The sequence below is a fragment of the Panthera pardus genome, unplaced genomic scaffold (genome assembly GCF_024362965.1).
Source record: "Panthera pardus isolate Hobbes unplaced genomic scaffold, ASM2436296v1 HiC_scaffold_12, whole genome shotgun sequence".
Classification (NCBI taxonomy): Eukaryota; Metazoa; Chordata; class Mammalia; order Carnivora; family Felidae; genus Panthera; species Panthera pardus.
The window spans coordinates 99,099,305-99,107,788 of NW_026526677.1; positions in this window are offsets into that span (position 1 = coordinate 99,099,305).

Consider the following 8,484-nt stretch of genomic DNA (forward strand, 5'->3'; position numbering starts at 1 on the left):
TATAACCTAGGTTCTGCAGTCTTAATTCCAGGAAGCTGTCCCTTAGCTAGGTGGACAACTTGTTGACTGAAGAATATTCTGAGGAACTAGATGCTACCAGTTCCTGCACTCTGAGATGAGTTTCCACAAGTGAAGGTGTTCATACTGAAAGACTAGAATTTCTTGTCTGGTGAAGAAGAACTTCGAGTAATAAGCGTTTAGTTATTTTCTCTTCAGCAAGCAGGACAGGCCGGGAAGATTTCCTAAAGGTTATCTTTTTCAAGGCCAGTTGGGTAAGGTTGCTTTGACATGTTTCTGAATCTATATTACAATGCATGCGTTGTGTTTAGTTGTTTATTCCTAGACTCTTTTGGTAGATGACTGGAGTAAAAAAAAAAAAAAAACCAGAAACCTGTGAGAATATGACCATCATTGCACAAGGCAAAGGCCTTATAGTCTCTGATGCAAAATGTAAACCTGAATTAAAAGCTACATGTATTAATGTCTCTCCTATGTGAAGTCATAGGAGCTCCTGATACGAAGTTTAAAAACTGAGAACTTATTTTGAGATATTATGGGTAGAAACTAGGTAATTAAGTGATCATTGGTTCATTTGACTTTTAAGATGTTTAGGAGCAGGGGGTGCCTGGGTGGCTTGGTCGGTTGAGGGTCCGACTCTTGGTTTCAGCCGGGGTCACGATCCCACGGTTCACGAGCCCCGCATCGCACTCCAGCTAGTGGTGGGGGACCAGCTCGGGATTCTCTGTCTCCCTCTCTCTGCCCCTCCCCTGCTCACTCTCTCTCTCTCTCTCTCTCTCTCTCAAAATAAATAAATAAACTTAAAAAGAAAAGACGTTTAGGATTAGGTTTTAGCCTCTCCTCTTTAGCCTTACTCTCTTCTCTGTTTTGAGCCCTATGAACACCTAGTCAATTCTATTGCTTGAGATGCAGGAAAAATCGTGGTGTCTGAGGCTCCGATGCAAATTATATGTTAAGAATCATCACTTGCTCCTGCTAGAGTTTAAATGGAGTGTCTTACATGTGGCTTAGAGTTCAGATGTAAGTAAGTTTCTGAATAAAAATATAAAAAGGAAACCATCCCCTTTCCCATTCCTGCCACTCACAGTACAATAACCAGCCTAAATGTCCGAGATAGGGAGGATGTGGTTAGGGTTAGGAAACCAGGAATCAAGTCCTGCATTCCAGTCCTCTGTCCCTGACTCACTCACCTCAGGCAAATGGTTGGACTTCATTTCGTTTTGCGGTGGAAAGTGAGGAGAGTGACATTTTGTTTCCAATCTTCTAAGACGAGTGGCTTCTGTTAACCTGCACCAGGTCTTTGCCGTCGCCGAGATGGACAAATGAGGGACCCATGTAGCGACAGACACGGTCTTAAGAGAGATAAAAAGTGGGTTTTGTTGCTGATTTGTATTCTTCCCGCAGACGACTTTGAGAGGTTATTACTCCGTCTTTGCAGGCAGCTTTCTTCTGAAGCAAAGAGTCAGATGGTGATGGCCAAACAGACTCAAGGGTCCCAAATCTAGGACCATTTGGCCTCAGTGTTTACCCTCAGTGCAGCGGGGGTGAAATCTGGAGCCTTGGGTGAAGCGGAAAATAGTTTCCTTCATGTGGTAGTAACGCGTCTATCCCATAATAAAGCACAGTCCTCTCTACCAGCATATTCGAGGCAGATGACATCCTAACACCGTCCAAGGTAGAGTAATGATAATCAAGATACCACTTTTGACTTCAGATTTAGTTGGCTGATGTCACTTGTTTGTTTGTCCGATCCTGGGCTTTATGTGGCTTTCATGCCATAACTCCGCCCGAAGGTCATTAAAATTGGTAACTAATTTCCTCTCATCACCTTAGACTTCACTGTTATCTCAGAACTCTATTCGTTCTGTTAAGTTCCCTGCCCCCTTGGGACCCAAAGTGAGACGACATCAAGGTAAAAATGCAGGCTGTCCTCAGGGGAAACAATAGCTATTTTAACAAGCAGGCTATCATTCGAAACCACACAACAGGGCTTTAATTGCTCTTGGTTTTGACAAGCTGGAGTGCATTAAAACTTGGAGCCTCTAAAGATAAGCTTTCTTACTTTGCAAGTGTCCAACATACAATTCCTAGAAAAATCCCCCCATGGGTTGTATGTGTAAATCCTATGAGGACGAGTGTGGGCTTGCAAACCTGTCTATGATGTGGTCCTTTCAGTTCTTCTAAGGATATAAACAAACCCAGCAATGCAGCTCGGCCGAGGAAAGGAGTTACAATGGTCAGTTGCTCAGGAATTTCTGCACTTCGCAGGTTTCAAGCTAGGTTTTCTAGCAAAGATCTTCGGCTGCCCACCGTCTCGTTCTTTCCTCGCAAGCCTTGTGCCAAAGCAGGGCGGCACTCACCTTGCTCAGTCGGGGGCTGTTAATCAGGGATCCCAATCTCTGTTTCAGAGTTAGAGGCCAGGAGTTAGAGGTGCAGGAGTGACTCAGCGGGCATCGGCTCTGTGGCAGGCTCAGCCTGCAGGCCTTCAGGAAATGACTCCCCCAGGCCTGCATCTCCCTCGGTGGCAAACTGCCACTAAAGTCTGCTGTTTATCAACCAGGTTCCAAACACAGTAAGGAGAGTTTGCTGCCTCACTGTTTGAAAACCTACTATATGCAAGCCAGACAGATAATGTGATAGGCCAGGGTTACAAAGGTGAGTTAGATATTGTACCTTCCTTAAAAAGCTTACAGTCTAGTAAGGGAAATAAACAGACGTAAATATATCATTAGAGTACAATGGTACGTGTTGTAAGAGGTCCAACAGGAGGGCAAAAAGAAGCAGTCTGGGAAAATCAGAAGAGACTCCTAGAGTGGAACAGGGATGTGCCAGGTAGAAAGAGCCAGGATGAAGGCAAAGGGAACAGCAGTTTATAAAGGTCTGCGCTCACTGAAGGGTAAATTAGTTTATTCATCACATCTTTAGTGAGTGACTTCTAGGAGCTTGGCGCTTGGAATGCATCAGTGAACAAACAGAATAAAAAATTTTTTTTAATGTTTATTTACTTTTGGGGGGGCAGACTGCGGGGGCGGGGAGGAAGGGGCAGAGAGAGAGAGAGGTAGAGACAGAATCAGAAGCAGGCTCCAGGCTCTGAGCTGTCAGCACAGAGCCCAATGTGGGGCTCGAACCCACGAACTGCGAGATCATGACCTGAGCTGGAGTCAGACGCTCAACTGACTGAGGCACCCAGTCAGCCTGTAAAAATTTCTGCCTTTGGGGGGCTTGCATTTATTTCAGTAAGGTAAAACAAACAATAAACATAATAAATCAGTGAATCATATAGAATGTTAGATGTTGATTTTGGGAAATTTTGGGGGGGAAGAGCAGGAAAAAAAAGTGTATTTGGAGAGAGGCTTCTTGGAATTGTAATTAGCATGGTTGGGGAAGCCCACAATGAAAACATTGAATGTGGGAAGGGAGCCAGCCCTGGAGAGATCTTGGGGAGCAGCATTTCAAGCCTAGGGACCAGCCAGTGCTGAGACAGGCATGTTTGAGGAAGACCAAGACCGGTGAAGCAGTAGGAGAGAGGGGAAGAGTGGCGGAAGGTGAGGTCAGACACAAAATAGAAAGCCAGTTCTTATTGGGCCTTTGTAGTCCCCTGTAAGGATTTTAGCTTTGAACTTGAGTGAGGTGGGAGCCACTGAAGGGTTCTGAGCAGAGGACTGACATGGTCTGACTTACTTTTTGGTGGGGTCACTCTGAATGATGTTTAGAATAGACCGTGGACAGGCAAGCCTGGAGGCGGGAGGCCATCTAGGAGCTCATTTCAGGAATCCCAGCGAGAGACGGTAGTGCCTTGGCGTTAGGAGTAGAGGCGGTAGAAAGGGACAGATCCTGGGTGTCTTTTGAGGCAGAACCAACAGGACTTCTTGGTGGATTGGTATGGAATATGAGAACTGGGAGTTAAGGATGACTGTAGCCTGAGCACTGGAAGGATGGAGTTGCCATCAGCTGAGAGGGGGAAAACTGCGGAACAGCTTTCTGGTGGGGATGGGACAGAAAATCAAGAGTCTGATTTTGGACACAAGCGCGAGGTGTCGATTAAACCACGTGCAGGTTGTGGAGGTATCACATGGGCAGTTGCATATGTGTTTAGAGTTCAGGGGAGGGGTAGGAGCTCGAGATAACAAATTTGAGAGTCATCAGTATACAGATGTTATTTAAAACCACGGGACTGGATGAGATCACCAATGGGATGAATACAGATGGAGGAAGGACTGAGCCTTATCTCTGAGATATTCCAAAGATAGGAAGCCAGAGAAAGGAAGAACCAGAACAGGAATCTGAGAAGTGAAAAAAAAAAAAAAAAAAAAAAAAAAAAAAAAAAAAAAAAAAAAGTAAGGAAGAAGGAAGGCCACAGGAAAGCCCTGGAAGTCAAGTGTATCATAAAGTGCATCAAACAGGAAGAGATATTCAGGGGAGTCAAATACCGCTGAAAGGTCAAACGAGATGAGGATTGAGAATGGACTCTTGCATTTAAGGTATAAGGAGAGCAGTTCCAGTGAAGTGACAGGAATGAGCACCTGACTGGAGTGGGCTCAAGAGAGAACAGGCATCAGAGACACTATTGGTAACTGTTGAGATGTTTTGCTGCAAAAGGGAGCTGATTTAGTAAAAGATGGGCTTGATCATAGCATACGTATACACTCATAGGAACAAGGGAGTAGGGGAAGAAAATTAATGATGTTGGAAAGGGCAGAAATTATGGCACGAAGACACTGAAAGGAGGGAGTGGCTTTAAAACGGAGCGTGAGCAACCCAACACAGACAAGATGGGGTATATATACGGGTACAGATAGTAATGAGTAGATGATACTGTGGGAATCAGTGGAAGTTCTCCAATTGTTTCCATTTTTTTAAAGAAAAGTTGTTATTTAAGTAATCTCTGCACTCCACGTGGGGCTCAAACTCACGCCCCCAAGATCAAGAGTTGCACACAGTGCCCCACTTCAGTTTTCTTAGTAAAGTAGGAAGCCATCTGTTGATGGAAGTTACCTGTTGACAGAAGTAATTATAGCTCAGTGAAATACAGTATGATTGTCAGGTAGCATTAAATGTGTTCTTAAGGTTCTGATCAGGAATTTATATTATTAGTGAGACCAGCCACCTTAGTTGTTTTCTCCAGCTACATCCAGCTACATAGGTGCAAGTACAGAGCACAGAGACTTAGCCAGGGTTGTGGTTTGGCAAATGAGCACGACAACAAAGTGAGAGGCAAGGACAGTGGGGATATATTCAGGAGAGTGATTGCGACTGACCGTGGAATAGAAGTTGGGTCAGGAAGGAAAGGAGGACATTGGGATGGTGAGGGAGGTGGTAGCTTATGTACTGATGGTCACAGTGACTCCAAATGAATGTAGTCGGCGTATTAGTGGAAATGGGCTGGCAAGATAATAGGTGGTCAGATGGATGCGTGAATCTCAAGCTATGGAGTGGTGGAAAAGATTGGTGATGACATGGGAAAAGGAAGGGAAAGACCTAATCAATGGACTTTAACAGGAACCGAGAGGCCAGTTCGTTGGATCATTTGGGTCAATGTTTTTCAAACATCAGTATGTATCGGAATCACATGGGAGAGCCGATTAGAACAGAGATTGCCAGAGTCCATCCCCAGAATTGCTAGGTAGAGCCTGAGAATTTCTAAGTTTCCTAGTGATGTTGCTGCTGCTGTGTCCAGGGACCATACTCTGAAAACTACTGATCCATGTGTGTGTTTAAACCGTCAATTATTAAGATGGAAGTAGTTTTGTAGTGACAGTGAGCCAGGAGAAAAAAATTGTCAAGAAGCAAAAAAATAGTTTGGCGACTGATAAATTGCAACAATCGGGGACAGCGGATGTGTAATTTGATGAGATTTAAAGCTGGCTTTTATGGGGACGGGTGGGAAATTGAGTGGCTGACGCAAGGGTTGAAAGATTAAGGCAAGGCTATAGACAAGCAGATTGTCCAGGGTCTTACACATCGATATTTTATTGCCAGGAGGTAAGCTGGTTAATTCCCTTCTAAGAGAATTTCCGGTCGAATTGCTACTGTATTTATCTTGAGTGATCACAAGTGTACCAGTTCATGTTATGGTAGAAATAAAAGCTACGCTAATTAGGAAATATTAAGTCCTACGAAGCTAAATATGACCTTACCCAAGATTAGGTAGGATGACCTTTGACGGGACAATAAAGCTTCCAGAGATGGACAGCAGGGCAAAACAGGCCTGAGAGCATACAAAGTAATAAGGCCCTGTGAACATACAGTGGAGGCGGGTCTACTAGGTAGGTGGTCAGGCATGGTCAGGGCATAGACCACAACACGGCACCACTACCTGGGCCCAACTTGTGGTGCCACTACGTGTTACTCATGGGATCCTAGCCAAATCATTTCATGTTTCTGCTACTGAATTCCTGTTAAATGGGTCTATCACTGATGCCACCTACCTGGGAGGAAAGTAGAGGGCGAAACGAGTCAGTGCAAGTGCTCTGAAAATGGGAAGCACTATACAATTATGAAATACGAAGAAAGTAATTTGTATGGGGCTGTCCTTAGAAATCAAGGTAGAAGAAACTTAGGTATGGAAAAGATGAGTAGAAAAGAAAGGAGAAACTGTTATCCAAGAAGAACAGCGTGACATGTGCAGAACAGAGGATTAAGCAGGCAATGCGGACAGTTTCATGTTCAATGTGGTCTTGAAATGAAAGCCTCATAAAAAGGCTGGTATTTGTTGACATTTAGGTTCAAGAATTTATTTTTATAAAGTGGTTTCCTTAGAAGTCACACCTTTGAAACACAGTGACTGGGATACATGTAGAGTTGGCTTGAACTTCAGAAACTATAATCTCCCCTCTCCTCATGATGCTGTGTACTAAGAGTATCTGCATCTGGTTTTTTCTTTTTTTTTCAGTTTGAGAGAGAGAGGCAGAGAGCTAGAGCGAGAATCCATGCAGGCACTGTCAGCACAGAGCCTGACACAGGGCTCGATCCCACGAACCGTGAGATCACGACGTGAGCTGAACTCAAGTGTCAGATGCTTAACTGACCGAGCCACCCAGGTGCCCCACGAGTATCTGTATTTCTACGTATGGAGAGAAGTACAGGACCACCTGTACTCTCACATGTCCCCCATGCATGTTCCTGTCCTAGCCTCTGTTACCTGGAAGTGAAATTGCCTGCTGCTGTTAGACCATACAAACTGAGGACAGAAATCGTGCCTTGTCAAAAGTCTTCAACAGTTCTCCATTCACTGGCCTTGAGACAACCCGATCCTTAGTAAGGCATAAAAGGCACTTCATGATCTGGTCCCCATTCTCTGGTCTTACATGACTACTTCTACCTGGCGATTCAGTCGTACTTCTGTTCTTTCAGACCCTCCAATATGCCAGACTTTTTCCGACTTAATAGCTTTTACACTGGCTGCCCAGTGTACCATGTCCCATTCTTGGCTAACTCTTGCTCCTCTGGTTTATTTTTGATAGTAGTTGCTCTGACAGCCTCCCTGGAACTCCCTTCTCAAATCTGCCTTAGACTCTTCCAAGCATACCTCCCGCTTCCCTCATCATAGCACTTCTCACCTTACTGTAACTGCACGCTTAATTACCTGTCTCGCCAGACCAGGCACATCATGAAGCAGGTAACGTTCAGTCTCGTTTCCTGATGTTTCTCCCACTTAGCACAGCGCCCCGAGTTAGGAGGTGCGCAGTGAGTATCTGAGGGGTGCTCAAGTTGCCAGTGGCAATCACTGGGCACACACAAATTCGGTGAAAGACGGTCTCGATGGTTCTTTACTGGGAGATAAGGCATGTGGGATTTAGGAGGGCAGAAGGTAACTGGCTGGTGAGGGGAAGGTGCCACTTTAAGGAGCCCACTGCTCTTTTAACCTAAGAAAACTCTATACATGCACTTCTAGCCACCACACATCAGAGGTGCGCTGTACAGCAGACGAGGAAGTTGCAGTGAAGTGAGCAGTCAATGTTTATTTTGAGAACTTTCTGGGGTGACCAGATGGTTGAAAAACATGACATGTTGCCAATCAACTAAGCCTTGTAGGTTAGTAGTGCTAGCTGCCTCCACACCGTGAAATGTGTGTTTTTGTTAATCTTAATACTCACTGTATGAAATGGAGAAACTCATAAAGATCACCCTTATTGTAGTAGTCAGTGATTCTCAGTCTTTTACAATGCATATTTTAAGTTACCGAATGCCCTTTGAAGAGGCAGTTTCGGTTTTGACCACCTGTGATCAGTGCAAGAAGCAGTAAGTCAGGCATCGCTTCATTTCAAAAGAGCAGCAGCCTCTGTGTTGACTTTCCTGCCGATCACTTGGGAAAACTGTGCCGTTTACTAAGCTACAGCAGTTTTCTGAATGCGGTGGACAAATGACTGGATACATGTTTAGTGCTGTTAAAGAAGTAACACTATACGGTGAGCCACGATGCTTTTCTAGTATGCAACCACCTTTTGGTTATCATCAGCTGGTAAA